Genomic DNA, 23620 nt, shown 5'->3' with positions numbered 1-23620 from the left:
CATAAGTAACACAACATAAGTATACTACATAAGTATACAACTTAAGTATACAACATAGTATACAACATAAGTATACAACTTAAATATACAACATAAGTTATACAACATAAGTACACGACATAAGTATACAACTAAGTATACAACATATGTATACAACATAAGTAACAACATAAGTATACTACATAAGTATACAACATAAGTATTACAACATAAGTATAGCAACATAAGTATACAACTTAAGTATACAACATATGTATACAACATAAGTAACAACATAAGTACACACATAAGTATACAACTTAAGTATACAACATAAGGTATACAACATAAGTTACAACATAAGTACACACATAAGTATACAAATAAGTATACAACATATGTATACAACATAAGTATACAACATATGTATACAACATAAGGTATACAACATAAGTACACGACATAAGTATACAACATAGTATACAACATAAGTACACGACATAAGGATACAACATAAGTATACAACATAAGTACACGACATAAGTATACAACTAAGTATACAACATAAGTACACAACATAAGTATACTACATAAGTATACAACATAAGTTACAACATAAGTACACGACATAAGGATACAACATAAGTATACACATAAGTATACAACATAAGTATACAACATAAGTATACAAATAAGTATACAACATAAGGTATACAACATAAGTACACGACATAAGTATACAACATTAAGTACACAACATAAGTACACAACATAAGTACACAACATAAGTACACGACATAAGGATACAACATAAGTACACGACATAAGGATACAACATAAGTATACTACATAAGTATACAACTTAAGTATACAACATAAGTACACGACATAAGTATACAACTTAAGTATACAACATAAGTTACAACATAAGTATACTACATAAGTATACAACTTAAGTATACAACATATGTATACAACATAAGTTACAACATAAGTATACAACATAAGTACACAACATAAGTACACGACATAAGTATACAACATAAGGTATACAACATAAGTACACGACATAAGTATACAACATATGTATACAACATAAGTTACAACATAAGTATACTACATAAGTATACAACATATGTATACAACATAAGTTACAACATAAGTATACTACATAAGTATACAACTTAAATATACAACATAAGTTATACAACATAAGTAACAACATAAGTACACAACATAAGTATACCAACATAAATATACAACATAAGTATACCAACATAAGTATACACATAAGTATACAACTTAAGTATACAACATATGTATACAACATAAGTACACACATAAGTATACAACATAAGTACACAACATAAGTACACAACATAAGTACACGACATAAGTATACAACTTAAGTATACAACATAAGTATTACAACATAAGTACACGACATAAGTATACAACATTAAGTACACAACATAAGTACACAACATAAGTAACAACATAAGTATACCAACATAAGTATACAACTAAGTATACAACATAGTACACGACATAAGTATACAACATATGTATACAACATAAGTATACAACTTAAATATACAACATAAGTTACAACATAAGTACACAACATAAGTACACACATAAGTATACAACATAAGTTACAACATAAGTACACACATAAGTATACAACTAAGTATACAACATAAGGTATACAACATAAGTATACTACATAAGTATACAACTAAGTATACAACATAAGTATTACAACATAAGTACACACATAAGTATACAACATAATATACAACATAAGTATTACAACATAAGTATACAACTTAAATATACAACATAAGTACACACATAAGTATACAAACATAAGTATACAACTTAAATATACAACATAAGTATTACAACATAAGTATACAACTTAAATATACAACATAAGTATACTACATAAGTATACAACTTAAATATACAACATAAGTATAAACATAAGTATACAACTTAAGTATACAACATATGTATACAACATAAGTTATACAACATAAGTATTACAACATAAGTACACACATAAGTATACAACATAAGTACACGACATAAGGATACAACATAAGTACACGACATAAGGATACAACATAAGTAACAACATAAGTACACGACATAAGGATACAACATAAGTATACAACTTAAGTATACAACATATGTATACAACATAAGTTACAACATAAGTATACAACATAAGGTATACAACATAAGGTATACAACATAAGTTATACAACATAAGTAACACAACATAAGTACACGACATAAGGATACAACATAAGTATTACAACATAAGTACACGACATAAGTATACAACATAAATATACAACATAAGTATACAACATAAGTTACAACATAAGTATACAACTTAAGTATACAACATAAGTAATACAACATAAGTATACAACAATAAGTATACAACATAGTATACAACATAAGTAATACAACATAAGTACACAACATAAGTACACAACATAAGTAATACAACATAAGTAATACAACATAAGTATCACAACATAAGTATACAACCATAAGTACACACATAATACACAACATAAGTATACAACATAAGTATACAACATAAGTATACAACATAAGTACACGACATAAAAGTATACAACATAAGTATACAACTTAAGTATACAACATAAGTATACACTAAGTATACAACATAAGTAATACAACATAAGTATTACAACATAAGTATAGCAACATAAGTATACAACATAAGTATTACAACATAAGTATACAACATAAGTACACAACATAAGTATACAACATAAGTATAACAACATAAGTATACAACATAAGTTACAACATAAGTATACAACATAAGTATACAACATAAGTATACAACATAAGTACACACATAAGTATACAACATAAGTAATACAACATAAATATACAACATAAGTATACATCATAAGTATACAACATTAAGTATACAACATAAGTATACAAATAAGTACACAACATAAGTATACCAACATAAGTATACAACATAAGTATACAACATAAGTATTACAACATAAGTATACAACTAAGTATACAACATAAGTCATACAACATAAGTATACAACATAAGTTATACAACATAAGTACAAACATAAGTATACAACAATAAGTATACAACATAGTATACAACATAAGTACACAACATAAGTAATACAACATAAGTATACAACATAAGTATACAACATAAGTATACAACATAAGTATACACATAAGTATACAACATTAAGTATACAACATAAGTATACCAACATAAGTATACAACATAGTATACAACATAAGTATACAACATAAGTATACAAATAAGTATACAACATAAGTACACAACATAAGTATACAACATATGTATACAACATAAGTTACAACATAAGTTATACAACATAAGTATACATCATAAGTATTACAACATAAGTATACAAATAAGTACACAACATAAGTATACAACATTAAGTATACAACAAAAGTATACAACATAAGTATACAACATAATTATACAACATAAGTACAAACATAAGTATACAACATAAGTATACAACATAAATATACAACATAAGTATACAACATAAGTATACAACATAAGTCTACAACATAAGTATACAACATATGTACACAACATAAGTACACGACATAAGTATACAACATAAGTATACAACATTAAGTATACAACATAAGGTATACAACATATGTATACAACATAAGTACACAACATAGTATACAACATTAAGTATACAACAAAAGTATACAACATAAGTATACAACATAAGTATACAACATATGTACACAACATAAGTACACAACATAAGTATAAACATAAGTATACAACATAAGTATACAACAATAAGTAAACAACATAAGTACACACATAAGTATACAACATAAGTATACAACATAAGTATACAAATAAGTACACAACATAAGTATACAACATAGTATACAACATAAAGTATACAACATAAGTATACAACATAAGTATACAACAAGAAGTGAAAGAAAAAAGAAGGAAGAGAGATAGTCACGAGAGATTGAGGTCATGGGAACATGATGATAAACAACAATAACCACAGCCTCCTGACCCCCATCTTCTATACAACAAGGTTCTGTAATACCCATCTACCCGGACCCCAGGTAATTACCATCACACCATGCTGATCTGAGGACGAGGTGCTGGGGATTATAGGGTATTGGGGGGGGGGGGAGGCGCAGAATGCGTTGTAAGGCTAAAACAGGGTCAAAGGTGAAGGGTGAGTGCTGGGAGGCACGAGTGTGTGTGTGTTGTGTTGTGTGTGTTGTGTTGTGTTGTGGTTGTGTTGTGTTGTGTGTGTGTGTGTGTGTTGTGTTGTGTGTTGTGTGTGTTGTGTGTGTGTGTGTGTGTGTGTGTGTGTTGTGTTGTGTTGTGTGTGTGTGTGGTGTTGTGTTGTGTTGTGTTGTGTGTGTGTGTGTGTTGTGTGTGTTGTGTTGTGTTGTGTTGTGTGTGGTGTGTGTGTGTTGTGTTGTGTTGTGTTGTGTGTGTGTGTGTGTGATGTGTGTGTGTGTGTATTGGTCGATAAACGACCATTCAGTTTAGGCTGGTGTGTGTATACATACATGGAAGGAAAGACACAGTACATATGTACAAGGTTATGAGTACTTATAAACTGGACAATGACCCTTTGAGCGACGAGCCAGTAACACTTCAGTAACAAGGGAAGCCAACATTGCGGGCGTGACCACAGGAGATAGTTAAGGTAGCACAGCACGGAGCTACAGACAGGAGATGGTCAGGAACAGTTACGTAACGGAAGGGAAGGCAGGCCTGGCAGGAGTAACGCCTCGTGACGGACAGGATCATGCACGTAACAGATCACTGTTTCTACGTCATCAAGTCAGGCAATAGTAACATATTCAGCCTTATTAATATTCAAACTTATCATGAATGAATAATTAACATCACAGACCATGAGAGATGAAGAAGTAACAGTACGAGTGTGATATCTAAAGGAGCTTAGATGATGAAGTATAATAACATGGGTCTGGCTGGAGTAGCGTAACTCTTACGGAATGTAACAGTTTGAGTAACAACGAAGACACACGGGGGGAGTGACCCATCACTGTGGAAGGTTTAATGCGTTACGGACATGTTGTATAACGCGGGTTATGGTACTCACTTCATGCTGAGGGTACGTACTATGTGTGTGTGTGTGTGTGTGTGTGTGTGAGAGAGAGAGAGAGAGAGAGAGAGAGAGAGAGAGAGAGAGAGAGAGAGAGAGAGAGAGAGAGAGAGAGAGAGAGAAGTACTGTACATAATACACTCCCAGGGAGCCAAGCACAACGTGACTCATTACCGTTAACCTGACGCACCTCACAGCCAGGCCAGACACGTCTCAAGTTACACAGAAACACAAACAAAAATCAAATACGTAAATGACTGAGTCTGCCGCTCGCTCGCCCTCCTGATCTAATTGACTCCACCAACACGGAGGCCTCCAGCCCAGCCTCGTGCTGACCTTGGCTCTCGACGGGTGATAATAATGACCTCCTTTGACCCGTGATTGAAAGGCCACAGCCACAACTACATCTGCAGTCGTCTTAGGTTGACCAGCACCGCCCCAGGTGTCATTACTCTGTGTGTGGCTTACGAGCAGAGAGTTTTACACTCGAATTCCTCCGTCTCTTAACCTTGTATATATGTAACATGACTTTAATCCTAGGTATACACACACACACACACACACCCCGGCCTAAGATAGGGGCGTGCGGGAGCGCGCGCGCGCGCGCGCGCGTGTGTGTGTGTGTGTGTGTGTGTGTGTGTGTGTGTGTGTGTTCAGGTTTTCCACTAACATCTCCCCACTACCGGCCAGCCTCTAAAGAGTCTTACACACACACGCTTAATTCCCATCAACAATCAATCACTCAGCAGCTCACACCACACATTGAATCTACAGCACCAACTCGCCACTCCGCGTCTTGCAAGGTACACACACACTCCACACCAACCACCAGCCACTCTGCGTCTTGCAACACACACACACACACACACACACACACACACACACACACACACAGTTACCGGTTCCTCCTACTTCAGCGCAGCAGGTTATAAGACTTTACTTGCCATAAGCATTAAGGTCCTGACCCGACGGTTGCCTCCCCTGCCTCACATTCCTCATCTCCCAGTCCTACACTACCTCCCTCCCTCCCTCCCTCTACCCTGACTCCGTTACTCCTACAATATATAATATTTTCCTCTGTATATCATAACCACCAAAACATGATGTGTTTATCCCGACCACCCTGTTGACCTACCATGCGCCCCCTGATTGGCCTACTTCCACCGTTACGTCTTTCCTTTTCTGCCGCTCTCTCCCTCCCTCTGTGTGCCACATGTCCTACATCCTTCTCCCTCCTCGCTCACTTGAGGTCAGCCAAACTTCACCTGACCTGATTGTGTTTAGAAACCAACTGTGACGTACGTATGTATGTATCCCTCACGTGGGCAGCGACCCCCACCACTACTGGGTAGTAGTAGCCACTTATACTTGGGGTTATAACAACCGTCTTGCTTATGACTGTTGGCCACATGTAACCCTTCATTCCTTCAGACAACGAAAGGAATGCAGATCCTTCACAGGATGTTGGTATGTTGTGGTAACATTGTCTTGTATCAGGATAACAGCTGTTTATGAAGTGAGGTTGGCCGTCAGTAGGCTACCACATGGTCAAGGTGTGGCATATAATTCCAATATTTCTAATGTTGCTCATCAGTGAGGTTCACTGGCAAAGGTTCTCCCAAACAATTAAGGCAAGTCTAAATTAATTGACCAAATTTGCTAATTAAGAAAGAGACTTTGAAGGTAAGATAAAGGCATAAGGACGAGAGATCATACCTGGCCACCGGCGAGTGTCAACCAGTTTGCCACCAGGCAAGACACAAACCCGTCTTGTGACCTCAGTAAAATCTATATAAGAACAGAGTCGTGTCGTTATCATGGGTCAGACGGTGATATTGTGAGCTTGTAGACTAAATGCCAGGATCTCACGTGGGGGTGGGGCAGAACGGACAGCTTCCTGCGCCAGGGAGGGGAACTTGACAGGCACTGCAGTGCTGCCTCACAGTCACTATGTCTCCCTATGACGTGGCAGGTAAAACCTCCCTGGTGGGTGGTGGCCTACCATCTACTGTGAGAGAGATAATCACTATAATCCCTCAGTAATCCGGGGATTAATATCACTGTATCTATGTTCATGATGATCAACTGTCAGAGAGACAGCTCAATACACAGAGAGAGAAAAAAATTCCTCCCATGATATCTTTCTCCCCATCTTTCCTTGCTTTGTATAAGATCGTCCGCTATCTGCCTCATGCCACTGGCCATCCATGGCGCCATTATATTCATCTCCCGTTACTCTGTCACAGATATTCTGTCGACATATCTTGAAATACCTTACGCATGAGCAACAACAATGGCGTGCGGCACGACAACTTCAAGATATTATCTCGACGTGCGCTGCCTGACGCATAAATAATAGCATATCCAGGTAACAAGACATTAATCTTCGTTTTCTGCTTATAAAGATAAATTGTGATTATTATCATAAAACCCAGTTTTTTACTTTAATTTCTATACAGACACTGGCTTATTATTTAATTCATGCGTCTACTTTACACTTTGGGCTGCGAAAATCATATAGTTTTTTCTTCTGCTCTGTATCAAAACATAGCATGAAAAAATAAATTTATAGGCATTTTTGTGAAAAATAAGTTTGATATAATAAAAATGAAATTAGTATAATAACAATAAAATTAGAATAAGAAAAATTTCAAAACATTGTTCACGAAGAACAATACACTTATTAATGTTTTCTGGAACTTATAGATATCTGTAACCCCAGAACATGAGTCATGTGAACATCTGCTGGTACCTACCATGGTCCAGTCATGTGATGACGTCATGTCAGACCAGAGGGAGAATATGTGTGTGTGTGTGTGTGTGTGCAGGTGAATATGTCTTCATGAAAGACATGGAAATTAGTTGACCACACACACACACACACACACACATATATATATATATATATATATATATATATATATATATATATATATATATATATATATATATATATATATATTTTTTTTTTTTTTTTCTCGCTGTCTCCCGCGTTTGCGAGGTAGCGCAAGGAAACAGACGAAAGAAATGGCCCAACCCACCCCCATACACATGTATATACATACGTCCACACACGCAAATATACACACCTACACAGCTTTCCATGGTTTACCCCAGACGCTTCACATGCCCTGATTCAATCCACTGACAGCACGTCAACCCCGGTATACCACATCGCTCCAATTCACTCTATTCCTTGCCCTCCTTTCACCCTCCTGCATGTTCAGGCCCCGATCACACAAAATCTTTTTCACTCCATCTTTCCACCTCCAATTTGGTCTCCCTCTTCTCCTCGTTCCCTCCACCTCCGACACATATATCCTCTTGGTCAATCTTTCCTCACTCATTCTCTCCATGTGCCCAAACCATTTCAAAACACCCTCTTCTGCTCTCTCAACCACGCTCTTTTTATTTCCACACATCTCTCTTACCCTTACGTTACTTACTCGATCAAACCACCTTACACCACACATTGTCCTCAAACATCTCATTTCCAGCACATCCATCCTCCTGCGCACAACTCTATCCATAGCCCACGCCTCGCAACCATACAACATTGTTGGAACCACTATTCCTTCAAACATACCCACTTTTGCTTTCCGAGATAATGTTCTCGACTTCCACACATTCTTCAAGGCTCCCAGAATTTTCGCCCCCTCCCCCACCCTATGATCCACTTCCGCTTCCATGGTTCCATCCGCTGCCAGATCCACTCCCAGATATCTAAAACACTTCACTTCCTCCAGTTTTTCTCCATTCAAACTCACCTCCCAATTGACTTGACCCTCAACCCTAATGTACCTAATAACCTTGCTCTTATTCACATTTACTCTTAACTTTCTTCTTCCACACACTTTACCAAACTCAGTCACCATATATATATATATATATATATATATATATATATATATATATATATATATATATATATATATATATATACTTGGGAAATATTGTTGAAGATGTCTAGTCTGGCCAGTATTAACAACGTCATCATGAAGTGATCTGAGGAAGCGATGGCACGAGGGAGGGAGGAGCACGTGGAGGAGGAGGAGGAGGGAGACAAGGAGGAGAGGAAATGAACACGAACAGGAGGGACTGAGGATACGAGAGGAGGAAGAATGAATGAATATAGAAGACAAATTAGGACACAATATATATAAACGTTCATGAAGAATAAACTGAAAGTACAAACAAACAGCATAGAAAAGAAAACATAAGTATACAACATAAGTATACAACATAAGTATACAACATAAGTACACAACATAAGTACACAACATAAGTATACAACATAAGTATACAACATAAGTATACAACATAAGTACACGACATAAGTATACAACATAAGTATACAACATAAATATACAACATAAGTATACAACATAAGTATACAACATAAGTATACAACATAAGTATACAACATAAATATACAACATAAGTATACAACATAAGTATACAACATAAGTATACAACATAAGTACACAACATAAGTATACAACATAAGTATACAACATAAGTATACAACATAAGTATACAACATAAGTATACAACATAAGTATACAACATAAGTATACAACATAAGTACACGACATAAGTATACAACATAAGTATACAACATAAATATACAACATAAGTATACAACATAAGTATACAACATAAGTATACAACATAAGTATACAACATAAGTACACAACATAAGTACACGACATAAGGATACAACATAAGTATACAACATAAATATACAACATAAGTATACAACATAAGTATACAACATAAGTATACAACATAAGTATACAACATAAGTATACAACATAAGTACACAACATAAGTATACAACATAAGTATACAACATAAGTATACAACATAAGTACACAACATAAGTATACAACATAAGTATACAACATAAGTATACAACATAAGTATACAACATAAGTATACAACATAAGTACACAACATAAGTATACAACATAAGTATACAACATAAATATACAACATAAGTATACAACATAAGTATACAACATAAGTATACAACATAAGTATACAACATAAGTACACAACATAAGTATAAGTATACAACATAAGTATACAACATAAGTATACAACATAAGTATACAACATAAGTATACAACATAAGTACACAACATAAGTACACAACATAAGTATACAACATAAATATACAACATAAGTATACAACATAAGTATACAACATAAGTACACAACATAAGTACACAACATAAGTATACAACATAAGTATACAACATAAATATACAACATAAGTATACAACATAAGTACACAACATAAGTATACAACATAAGTATACAACATAAGTACACAACATAAGTACACGACATAAGTATACAACATAAGTATACAACATAAGTATACAACATAAGTATACAACATAAGTATACAACATAAGTACACAACATAAGTACACAACATAAGTATACAACATAAGTATACAACATAAGTATACAACATAAGTATACAACATAAGTACACAACATAAGTACACAACATAAGTATACAACATAAGTATACAACATAAGTATACAACATAAGTACACAACATAAGTACACAACATAAGTATACAACATAAGTATACAACATATGTACACAACATAAGTACACAACATAAGTATACAACATAAGTATACAACATAAGTATACAACATAAGTATACAACATAAGTATACAACAAGAAGTGAAAGAAAAAAGAAGGAAGAGAGATAGTCACGAGAGATTGAGGTCATGGGAACATGATGATAAACAACAATAACCACAGCCTCCTGACCCCCATCTTCTATACAACAAGGTTCGGTAATTACCCATCTACCCGGACCCCAGGTAATTACCATCACACCATGCTGATCTGAGGACGAGGTGCTGGGGATTATAGGGTATTGGGGGGGGGGGGAGGCGCAGAATGCGTTGTAAGGCTAAAACAGGGTCAAAGGTGAAGGGTGAGTGCTGGGAGGCACGAGTGTGTGTGTGTGTGTGTGTGTGTTGTGTTGTGTTGTGTTGTGTTGTGTTGTGTGTGTGTGTGTGTGTTGTGTTGTGTTGTGTTGTGTTGTGTGTGTGTGTGTGTGTGTGTGTGTGTTGTGTTGTGTGTGTGTGTTGTGTTGTGTTGTGTTGTGTTGTGTGTGTGTGTGTGTGTGTTGTGTTGTGTTGTGTTGTGTGTGTGTGTGTGTGTGTGTTGTGTTGTGTTGTGTTGTGTGTGTGTGTGTGTGTGTGTGTGTGTGTGTGTGTGTTGTGTTGTGTGTGTGTGTGTGTGTGTGTGTGTGTTGTGTTGTGTTGTGTTGTGTGTGTGTGTGTGTGTGTGTTGTGTTGTGTTGTGTTGTGTTGTGTGTGTGTGTGTGTGTGTGTGTTGTGTTGTGTTGTGTATGTGTGTGTGTGTGTGTGTGTGTGTGTGTGTTGTGTTGTGTGTGTGTGTGTTGTGTTGTGTTGTGTGTGTGTGTGTGTGTGTGTGTGTGTGTGTGTGTGTGTGTGTGTGAGCAGGTCAGAAAGTCATAAAAGCAAATTGGTTACAAGAGAGAGCGAGTGAGGGGAGGCTGACTGCCAGCATGATTAGGGCAGGACCACAGGTTGGCATGGTGGAAGCTGCGCTCTAACCAGGAGTAGGGTAAGGTGGATTACTTTCGACCGAAAACGTCCGTTTTTTTAAAGGCTCCAGTCAGAAACAATCGCTCACATCAAGGCCGAGCCTTAATCGAAATACAGACAGAATTATGAAACGATATATATATATATATATATATATATATATATATATATATATATATATATATATATAGAGAGAGAGAGAGAGAGAGAGAGAGAGAGAGAGAGAGAGAGAGAGAGAGAGAGAGAGAGAGAGAGAGAGAGAGAGAGAGATTTCCGTTCACCACAATCTACAACTCTTATAACAAGAATAATTAATGCTTTCGCTTGTAAATGTGTATATACCAAGCTTGTAAATGTGTATATACCAAGCTTGTAAATGTGTATATACCAAGCTTGTAAATGTTTATATACCAAGCTTGTAAATGTGTATATACCAAGCTTGTATATGTGTATATACCAAGCTTGTAAATGTTTATATACCAAGCTTGTAAATGTGTATATACCAAGCTTGTAAATGTTTATATACCAAGCTAGTGATAAACATTAACAAAGTGAAGCAGTGATGAACATTCCTACATTTTCAAGTTGTACATTTGCTAAAATTTTTGTTTTCACAGTGTGGTCCATGGCTGATCATGCCAAACATTATTTATGTTTATGGTTTGCAAGTGAAAAATAAACAGTTGTAACGACGTAGACGGCCAATATGACCTCGGGAGTTGCCAGACCTACAACCCGACCAACAATATAATGTAAATATCATCATCACTTTGGGATAATATTACCTTACAACATCAACGGAAAAATAGAAAATCTAGAAACGAACTTCTAAGACTAAGAATATTCTGGAGATCGAGGCTAATGACTAATTAGAGAAAGTAAATAACACCCAGATGATAATTATTATACTCAGCCACCCACCATAAGGAAGGGTAACTATCTTACTCTGTCATGCAATATTCCTGGATAAACAATACCTTCATGATTGGTAATAATAATGTTTGATCCCAGACATAAGGGAATCATTATCAACAACCACCTCACATCTTCAGTATGGGAACCACTCAACAACCCAAGTGAACCTGTTGAACTTAACGGATCAACAACACATTTAACGTTGCGCGGATTTTACAGCAAGTTTAAACTACGAACATATGTTAATTTTGGGTATGCGGATCACATACCTTCATTCGCTCTACAGCTATGAAGTGATAGTAATTGTAACATCATTATTCATAACAATAATAATGATAAGCACTATTGGAAGCAGCTGTCATTGCCAAAGGCCCCTGTACACACACACATACACACACACACACACACAATATGAACATCAAAGTAAAAAGTTTCATTCCTCTTGAACTTAAGTCTGAGATCGTTGGAAGAAACACCTCGATAGTTACCTCTAATCCTTTCATAAGATTATCTACCTGGACCTGTTGTGAAAATATTCCAAAATATCACATATGAGTTGAGTTCTAATCTTCTGCAAGATGTTTAGGTTTTCTGTAAGTGTATATTAAGTTACCTTAAAAACCATTTGTAACTTTTCCTTATTTTTTTCCCAAGTGTTCTTGAAGACCTTTATGTATGAGGCATCTCTGGGGTCGTGTGTGAGAATATCTTGTGAAGAACATAAGATTCCCAGACAACCTGAAGGATATCTACCTCGTGAGCTGATTGGTTCAACTTGCACGGAGGAGAGGATGAACCTCCTCCTGCAGAACCTCCTGTACGGGAGACAGAGGAACAGTCAGGAGGCCTCAGGATGACTTACAGGAGAGAGAGAGAGAGAGAGAGAGAGAGAGAGAGAGAGAGAGAGAGAGAGAGAGAGAGAGAGAGAGAGAGAGAGAGAGAGAGGTGAAAGCCTTGGGTTAGGCTGGATCATTCATCATGTTTCTTCCTTAGTCACTCTCTCTTCCACCCTCTCCAGGTCCCTGCAGGTCATCCCTCTCCACTGATCACGTTGTTGGTAAGAGAAGCGATAATTCCACTCTCCAGCCCCAGCGTAGGGTCTACCACGCGAGGTGAAGGAAGACCTCTCCTCCAGCTGAAGGTTCTATCTTTTCGCTTCATCCGATGTGAAGTTCGCTACAAACCATGAATTATATTCCTATATCCTGTTTATATATTCTGCGTCTTCCTCTCGTTTACCAGTTCCCTTATGAGTACGCTTTCTGAAGCTAGCGCTACGTATTCCTTATTCTTGTTAAATCAGACATCAAACAAGTAATTACGCCACCACATACCTCGCTACAACCACACTGAAACACTCAACCAACATTACAACCCTGACATTGTGTCTTGGTTGATACTTTTGATTCCCTCGAGTCTCTACTCACAGATGTAGGCGATGACTACATGATCCTGGACGACAAACCTTCCCACGGTGGCGGACGAGGAGCTGAGGTTACGTAGCATGATAGCTGGCCTCCCACCAGCAGCAGCTGCCCTCACCACCACCACCACTAGCAGCAGCTCAGAGCCAGGTCAGCAGATCAGGGCTGAGCAGGTGATTTTCATTAAACATAAACACCACAGCAGCCGACGCCTGTACCTGATCACTGGGGCCAGGGACGTGAGCCAACACCTCAGATCTCAGGTTGTTACCATACTCTCTCCCACTTCTCCCTTACCACTAGTTTCTCCTCCTCTCCATCTTAGCTTTTCTTGCCTTATTTCCTCCGTGCATATTCGTTACTCAATTATCTCGTCCCATTTTCTTATGATTCCTGTGATTTTTATTCTTACTTCCTTACTTCCGTTTGTCCAGCGTCATGAGTTGTCGTGTTACTGAACACCATGATCAGTAAACCTTCCTTTGTACTCCTCTCCCACGTCTTCGTCCTGTTTCCCTCTATTTACTGTAACTGCTTTACCTCCATTATTTTTACCACCTCAGAAACCATGTGTTCCCCAACCACACCTTTTACTCCAACCAGATACAAGAGTTCTTTAAATGTACCTCTCTTCCCAGGTACTGCTGTAACAGAGAGAGAGAGAGAGAGAGAGAGAGAGAGAGAGAGAGAGAGAGAGAGAGAGAGAGAGAGAGAGAGAGACGCTGAGGAAGAATAAATGAAAAACCTCAGCAACTCAAAACAGAAATTAAGTAACAACAGAAAAGATTTGAAACAAAGATAATTTGTCATCGATATTACGTAAACTGAAACTCCTGTCAAATTTCATAAACATTGACTGGAATACATCCACGAAAGATAACCCCTTTCATATTTCAATTTGATTCACATTGATCAATATAAATGGCTCAGATAATGAGTTTATCCTTCTGTATCATAATGTGGAAAGATATCTAAACACATTTATTTCGTCTCAACTGATACTGAGTGATGAACGACTGCCCAAATCTAAGCTTAACCTCTGGTGCCACAAGACGTAATCAAAAGCAAATCAATATTGTTTCTGGGATCAGTGAACCATGCTACATCCCAGCCAAGCTTCAAGTTAATCAGCTTCACGTTGAAGGATATGCACTTTCATTACTGGGAAGATGAAGCATCGCAAACACAGTCTTCCACCTTCTTATGCTGATGCTGGGGGATATAAGAATATTTCAGTGACCTAAGAATGTTAAAGAAAATATGTAGGCACTTCAGACAGAATGTTTGTATATCATAACCCAAAACAGTGTTCACTTCTCCTCGATATTGGACAATAACAAAAAAATTAAAGTTTTTGGTTTACTGCCACAGAACCGAGCTGGTACGTCATAAGAGCCATAAACAATACGAAACGTATAATCTCAAAATACCTAACATGACCATTGCCGAGCGAGAGAGACAAAAGCCCTTTTTGAAAACATCCATTTTCTCTCTCCCTCTCAACCTCAACACAGTGATAACCTCTCATATGATGACCCAAGTTGACCTCTCGTCCTTCACTCCCTCACTAATGTCTTCCTGTTTTGTCTGGTTGTGTTCTTTAAAAACTCCTTAATTTTCAATTTATCAAGGCAATATATATAATATATATATATATATATATATATATATATATATATATATATATATATATATATATATATATATATATATACATACATATTACGTAAATAAAAACATAGCACACTACTGAAACATGTAACTAGGTTTCACACGAATATATCATAATACTTCTTATGTGGTGCTTACATTATACATACGTTACTACTGTTCAAAGAGCAATAAAAAAATGTCTATAAAACTATTTTTCTGCTTTCAAATTTGTTAAAAGTACATCAATAAAGTTCGTAAGAAAAATGACTTGGAAAGATCTTCAGCATATTTTGTTTATATTTCTATATATCAATTTTAGAATTTTAGTCAAGTTTGAACTTCTCTTCATGTTTGTTTATTTTTAATTTCAGCCAAGGAACCATATTTATCGCACACGTCATCAAATTCTTATCTTTTCTAATGTCCTTCAGCACATTTCACCTTAACGGAAGCCTCTACCAACTTATAAAAAGTAGTGTGTCGAAACGCATCTAACCATGAATGGCTTTACACACTTGGAATCATCGCACAAAGACTCTCGCTATTGTCCAGAAGAAATAATATATAAAAGGTAAAACTTTCCGAGCACCGTCATATGTAACGGGTTATGGTCCAACGATGCCCACAGTCGCTATAGCATTTACTTATCTTTATATTCACCATTGTGACCAAGAACACCATGCATGAAGTACGAGTGTGGAGGGTCTCTTGAATTGCCTTGGACACTCAGACGTGTTCAAGACTTTACAATTCTTGGTTATAACGAAACAGTCGGCTTTAATTAACATCCCTGCCAGTTGAGAGGATTAACTGCCAACTCACCTTCCTTTAAATTTATCAAGTTCTTCCATCAGCACATTACCAGAAACTATTTTATTAACAGTGGTTATATTCTGTGGCTCAGTGAAGAACTGGAAACGCCAACTTAACCAACAGAGGAAGATGAAGAACTGTACAATCATACATACGGTTCCCACGTTATTATCACAACTAACTTTAAAAAATAACTAAACTAAAACATAACAAGCGTCAATATTCACCAGCACACAACTCCTGCCTGAAGACTTGAAGGTCATTTGGAAGGAATTACGATGTTGTTTGTCCGTAAATCTGTTTGTGTGATATGCATTTTGTCAACGAGTAACGAAACAATTTATCTCGACTCCTTAAACTGGGAAAATGTAGTCACCTAATACAGTAAGCCTACAGCCTCATCCTCTGAGATTGCATACAGCGAATTGGGTGACCGCAACATAGGGCTGTTCTCATTTTAAAAGGAATATAATCATACAAAAAGAAAACAGAAACGTCATTAAATTCTAACCAACAGACGAGGTCAACGTCAAACCAGAGCAGTGGATTAAAGAATGTAATCCATATTTACTCTGGTCCATGAATACAGTGATCACCATCTTGTCTTCATCCCCAGAGAAACAATGTACCATCATCCCAGGAGAGCAATAAGCCATCTCTGGATCACATGTACAAAAGTATCTTCCTATCTAAATTCCATCCCAGAAAACCGTGTAACGCTGCCAGACAACAAAGTTATAATCAAATGAGACAAACAAGAGAATATCGAGGTCTTTCCTACATTCCAAGTAAAGAATGGACCGCTCATAATCTTAGCCTTGCATGAAAGATAAATCACTGACAGGGTAAGTGAAAAATTATCACAATAATCTTAAATGCATAGTAATCATTCCTCAGTGGGAGGGAGATCAGAGTGAGAGGGACGGGTTGGCAACAGGAGGGGAGAAAGGGGTAAGAGAGGTAAGACAACAGTGACAGCTTGTTGAGGTATGGCATGTGGCACGACGGATGAAGGAAAGGTTAATGGAAGGACCGACGTCTCTGACTGGTTTGGGAACTTTTACTTTCGGTCTGGGTTGTATGGAAGGCTGGAGTCGGTTTTTTCTTTCCCCTTTGTTGTGGTCGAACACAATCTCTCGTCACCATAGAAACACGTGCAAGACTAGAGGTGCAAAATCTAAAGACATTAGAAGCCAAAGCTTAGACAATTTTTTTTTACTAGTTTTTCCTAACATTAAAAAGTGTTTTATGTTCATGTATACATGTGTATACATATAGTGGCCATGTGTGTATAGGGCTACAGATACGCACAATATGTAATACTTCGTCTGGCGTTTCCCCCCACACTGCCATACCTCAAAGTTCACTAAGACTAAACCACCAGTTTATATGAACTTGACATAACATTCGTTCTTGTCTACACGTCTAAAGTCCGACTTGTTCTACAGGACTAATTCCCACAACCGAAATATTACCGTCTCCACAACCACGTCCCTACAACCACGTCCCACGTCTCCACAACCACGTCCCACGTCTCTGCAACCACGTCCTACATCTCCACAACCACGTCCCACATCTCCACAACCACGTGCCACGTCTCTACCACCACGTCCCACATCTCCACAACCACGTCCCACATCTCCACAACCACGTGCCACGTCTCCACAACCGCGTTCCACGTCTCGTCAAAACAGATGATCGGCCGCCCTGATTGAGACGTGATCTGTCTTGACCTTGAACACAGCTGAACCAACGTACGGACGTATACCACTAAATAATCACAATATTGAAATAAAATAATGTGAAAAAAAATCACGAATTCAGTTCAGCAATACACTATATAACATAAGTTCGGGTATCCGATTCAAACAGCCAGACTACATACACAAGTCTTAAGTTCCCCACACTACACTTAACCTTATCATTATAATGATGTGATCTTTGCACTAACAGGTTTACTCGTCTCTCTCAGTAACAGTGTAACATCCACCCCATAAAACCCAGCCACACGTGACTTAGGACGTTACCAGGGGCCAAACGTTACATGAGGAAGCACAAGGTGATATAGAATCAAAACCTGGCGCTCGTGCGCGGGCGAGAAATGGAGACGATTTTAACTGTAACACGGGCCATCATACCCTGCAGGCTGGAGCCAGGGTTAATGAAAGCCATGTGTGCTGACCACAGCAGACCCTCACGTCCAAGTGAGGAGTGAGGGAGTTAATGGTGGACATGTGCAGCACGTGGAGTCTTCCTGGCTGGTGGCACAACTTCTGACATGAGGAAGGAGGCAAAGTGTTCGTCGTGACCAACACAAACCTGTACTGAGTGCACTATGCTGGTGGTCACGTGCTCAGATATTTTGTCCTTTAAATATTCCTCCAAAATCCATCATATCATATATATATATATATATATATATATATATATATATATATATATATATATATATATATATATATATATGTATATATATAAGGAATTTCTAAATCTATAGAAATATCATGTAGTTTTCCCTTTATAATGAGTTTCATTGTCTGACAGCTCTTTCGCTACAAACATGTAAGAAAGTATTAACCAAGCCTCAGTATCACCTAGGTGTACATACATACGAAATTACATCATGAAAAACGTGCAAGTTAATATTTCTATTCCATTCCTAAACATGTATATTTTCTGGAATATTTTGAAATATAGAAAAATTAGCATATCATTAAGTGTTGTGATATTGTATGTTTACATCGTGAGGTTTACAACGTGGATTGGTCCATGTGTCTTAAACTTAGTTTTCATTCCATCATTAAATCGAGTAATTTTCTCGTCAAAGTAAAATTAACACTAGAGATGAAATCACTCCAGGCATACATGAACGCATGCAAAGAAGTCAACCCCAATCCATACTTCATGACCAAGACGAGGTATACATGATGCTGGGCATAACAACTATACATCTACACATCATCATACCTGACCCCAACAATGTATACACAAAGCTACTGAAGGATGAATATGATAAGTGTGTAGTCTGTCTTCTTGATGCACAAACATCAGGTTGTGTGTGGAAAGATAATTATGTACTAATGTACATATACCACTCCTAGGATTCGAACCCTGGGAGGTCGTCAGGCATAACCAACCACCGTCGGTCACCCAGTATGTTTTTGCCATACCATCGTGGCCGCGGGAGATACAGCCCACGTTGCCCCCACCCAGCTGGGCTTGACCCAGACACACAGGGCGAGGGATGACTGTCTGTTGACCAGGTGAGCGCGGCCAACATGACCGACGCTCTCCCAAGGTTCGAACCCGACCCATGATGTGTATATATACAGGAGGAAATCATTGTAGATGACTGACTACGTTGAAGAAGGGATGAGGCTGAAAAAATATATGGCTGGTTGTGGGAGCTGTGAACAAGACGCGGACTTACAAAAAGATTTTGTCAAATTGAGAAATGATCACTTTTGTGAAGGTGTTCTGAGTTTTGTTTACATCATCACAAGCAAGCTCACACACACACACACACACACACACACACACCACCACCACCACCACCCTACAGGATCAGACAACCTTAGCGATTTCCATTAATGATAATATCAGGTTCCTCAGGCGACACATGAAACCTTGCAGCCACAATGCCCAGGTATATTACCACCAGCGGAGGCTTGGGCAGGGCAGAGGGCTATACATAAAGGAGTCGAGTTCCTGTGAAAGACAACTTTCACTTGACATTTAAGTCAAGTACCTTTCCTGCGCCTCTTAACTGCTGGATAAGTTGTTGGACAGTAATGGCCATTAGCAGCTAATGGTCACTACGTCACAATCCACACCATACAAGAAACATACACTTGAAAGATAGAAGTATGGGAGTGTGGAATTTAAAACAGTTGCTGAGCAAACTGACTAACCTGGTATGATGGTGACACTAAGAGGCGTCTCAGATCATAATGCTGCTGAATTAACATCAAAATGATGGTCATGATCGATTTCACGTTAATATGAAGATAACGTAGATATGATAGATATGCGACTCATCGTTACCGTGATCATTCTGGTGTCGTGTGTAATAATAAGATGTTAAAATGTTATAATGATCACATCATAGGACTAAGAACTGTCAACAGTAGCATAATTTTCGCCTTTATTACCCTTTCAAACATCAATATTGCCTAGTTGCAAGATTTTGTTTTCCAGTATTACGTTTATCTTCATGTATTATGAAATGCTGGAGTGAAATCCCCTAACCTGTGCCACACAGGATGTCTCTACACAGTGGGTGGTAACTGTTCAACTTGTTGTTTCGCCAACACTAAACTCAAATTTAACATTTTTTTCTTTTATTCATAACGAATAAATGTTTCTTCAGTATGTTACTAAAATGATAATTAACTTTATAGTTATATTGTTCGATGTATAACTGAATGAATTGTTCGAGAATTGGACAATACGTGAAACAAAACTACAATGATTCGCTGAAATAAATACAATATATGGAGTCAATCCACTTACGAGAAGTCCTACATAAACCTGATGTCTTTGTGGAAGAATTTCAACAATGACGGGACGACCTCTTAGCACGACGAAACGACCATTAGGTATCAAGGGTTGACCCCTGACCTGACCCTTTAAGCGGCCAGGTCATAGGTCAGGTTATCATACTCAAGAGTCGTACTATATTAGCATACGTCTGTGTGGTTCATGGTATGCAGATATCAAAAGGTATTTTCATTTTCATCATTTGAATATCCTGACCCCAACCTGACACGTATTCCCACAAACACTTGTCCAATGGAGATTTACAGGAAATTCTGATCTTTCCCAAACGTTGCTGACGCCTGGAGCCGAGCTGGGTCGTACTGACCAGGATAACCTCCCACCTGTCATGCACTGCCTCCCCCCAGGGAAAGGAGGATGTACCATGACGAACTTAAGGACAGACCGTCCTTGGTGAGGACACACGGGTAGTTTCCTTCACTCAAAACATTCCTCACATTCACACCAACATGACTCACATTCACACAACATTCCTCACATTCACACCAACATGACTCACATTCACACAACATCTGCTGATGAAGACTCATTCCTTTGTACAATATTCTGGTTCTCATAGAAGATACCTCCACAAAAATGTTTTCCAGTGTATTGTCTTTAAACTCATTATCCTCATCATCCTCTTCTGAAATGTGTTTTTGAGAACATGTAAAACTATAAACATTTGTAATTTCTTAAAAAAAAATCAAAATCAAAACACTGAATATTTCAATACTGATAAATACAGTAACAATGACAATGGAAACAATAAACAACCCCCCCCCCACCCATCCTTTGGCTGGTATTTACAATCACATTTCTATACCAAACATGGAACACGTGACAGTTCTGCCTGACACCACATGACCGACCACAGGTCACAAAGTTTACATAAACACGAGACATCGAACCAGAGAAGGGGAATAGTGTGGCCGGCCGGTACACCTGCTTCACCTCAACCAAAACAACTACTGTACAACCTCACACACCAATCACAGGACAGACTCAGGTGTGAATCATATCTAAACGATCAAAACAGGCTATAAGCCTCACCTGTCCTTATAAACAATGATATAAAAATAAACTTTACGTTAACTGCAGTACAAACAACCTATAAATGACTGGTCTTTAAGCCATTAAGTGAAGAACATGACTGTTATTACGTTAATTACAACCTTCATTGTTTATCATCCGTCCTTGAACATCCCGTCTATCACTGTACAGAACAGTATGGTTCACAACTGAACTCAACTTGTTATTTCAAAGGAAATTTGGAAGGTCGACATGGGACAATGGTAGGGAACAAAAATATAATGGTCAACACTTACCTTGATCAGCGAAGAATGATATTTGAAATCTTAAATTCTGAATCAGGTCAACTCATCTGATGTAGCTATAAACATATATCTACTTATGTATGTACTGAACTATGCCTCAAACCCTGTCGTTTTCAGGTTATTCAAAGTCTTCTATATGTGATTGGTTTCGAAAGTTTAGTGTTTTGTGATAAACTTTCGATACTTCCCAACTCGGAATGTCTTCCCGTTCAGTAATCAATAAACCAAAGTCAAAAGTTATGGAAACTGCAACAAAGAGACGGCACACGTGGGCCAGCCTTCCGACCAGGGTGCAATATGCTTAACCTCTCCCTGTGACCGGTAGGCCAACACTGACGGAAGACCAGCAACGTAGAGGCGGGATATCGACAGTACGTCTGGCAGCGCAGATCGGAGACGTCTCGACCGATGTAACGGACAGACATCATTATTTCATTATTCCCGGACCCTCCCTCGCCTCCAGCTGATGATGTGTAAGCAAATACCACAATTATTGTTACCGCTACTCGCTACTGTATAGTTCAGCGGGGCTTGAGGAGGAAGGCAAGATCTTCCCTACAGCCTAGGAAATAAGGTACATTAGGTCATGTCACTGTTGCCACAAAACTGAACCTCCACCAATATACCGTTATCATACCTCAACAAGAATTATCATTGCAGCATAATTTGCATATGTCACCCCAATACAGAAGTTACACGACCAGGTTTCCCAGCGTCTCTCAGATCCCTCTTCCGGAACAGACTTCTCACAGCCACGGAGAAATTGGGCAAGAGAAGATGAGAATGATCCTGGCGTATTATTACCTCTTCGTGTGGTACATCATCGTTTCCCTTCCTTCTCAAGAAGCGGGCGAAGGAGGTTGTTAGATAGCGGTTAGAAGAGGACGGAGGACGGTAGAAGACTACTGAAGAAGATAACACGATGAAAATACTCCATGAAAAGTTACTAAGGAACATATGTATGTCGTATATCCTTGGCAGAAGGATGAGGCTATCCCTCTACGACCTAAGGATCACCTTTCGAGAAGCCGTAACTTTGACACAATATCTATAACATTATCTTCAACCCAACACTGCACATTAACTATAACATTATCTTCAACCCAACACTGCACATTAACTATAACATTATCTTCAACCCCCAACACTGCACATTAACT

The 23620-nt window shown here is 37.8% G+C and overlaps 1 protein-coding gene across 1 annotated transcript in view; it reads right to left on the bottom strand.

Annotated features, from left to right (window-relative positions):
* The window catches only part of LOC139747103 (prolyl 4-hydroxylase subunit alpha-2-like), a 70937-nt gene extending 48158 nt beyond the window's left edge, over window positions 1-22779 (bottom strand). The window contains exon 1 of the mRNA XM_071658927.1: window positions 22452-22779. The gene's annotated coding sequence lies outside the window, so the exon portion shown is untranslated. The remainder of the gene's footprint in view (window positions 1-22451) is intronic.
* Between the last annotated feature and the right edge of the window lie 841 nt (window positions 22780-23620).

This window comes from Panulirus ornatus, chromosome 5 (genome assembly GCF_036320965.1).
Source record: "Panulirus ornatus isolate Po-2019 chromosome 5, ASM3632096v1, whole genome shotgun sequence".
In the NCBI taxonomy this organism is placed as follows: Eukaryota; Metazoa; Arthropoda; class Malacostraca; order Decapoda; family Palinuridae; genus Panulirus; species Panulirus ornatus.
This window is presented reverse-complemented; position numbering and strand designations above follow the sequence as displayed.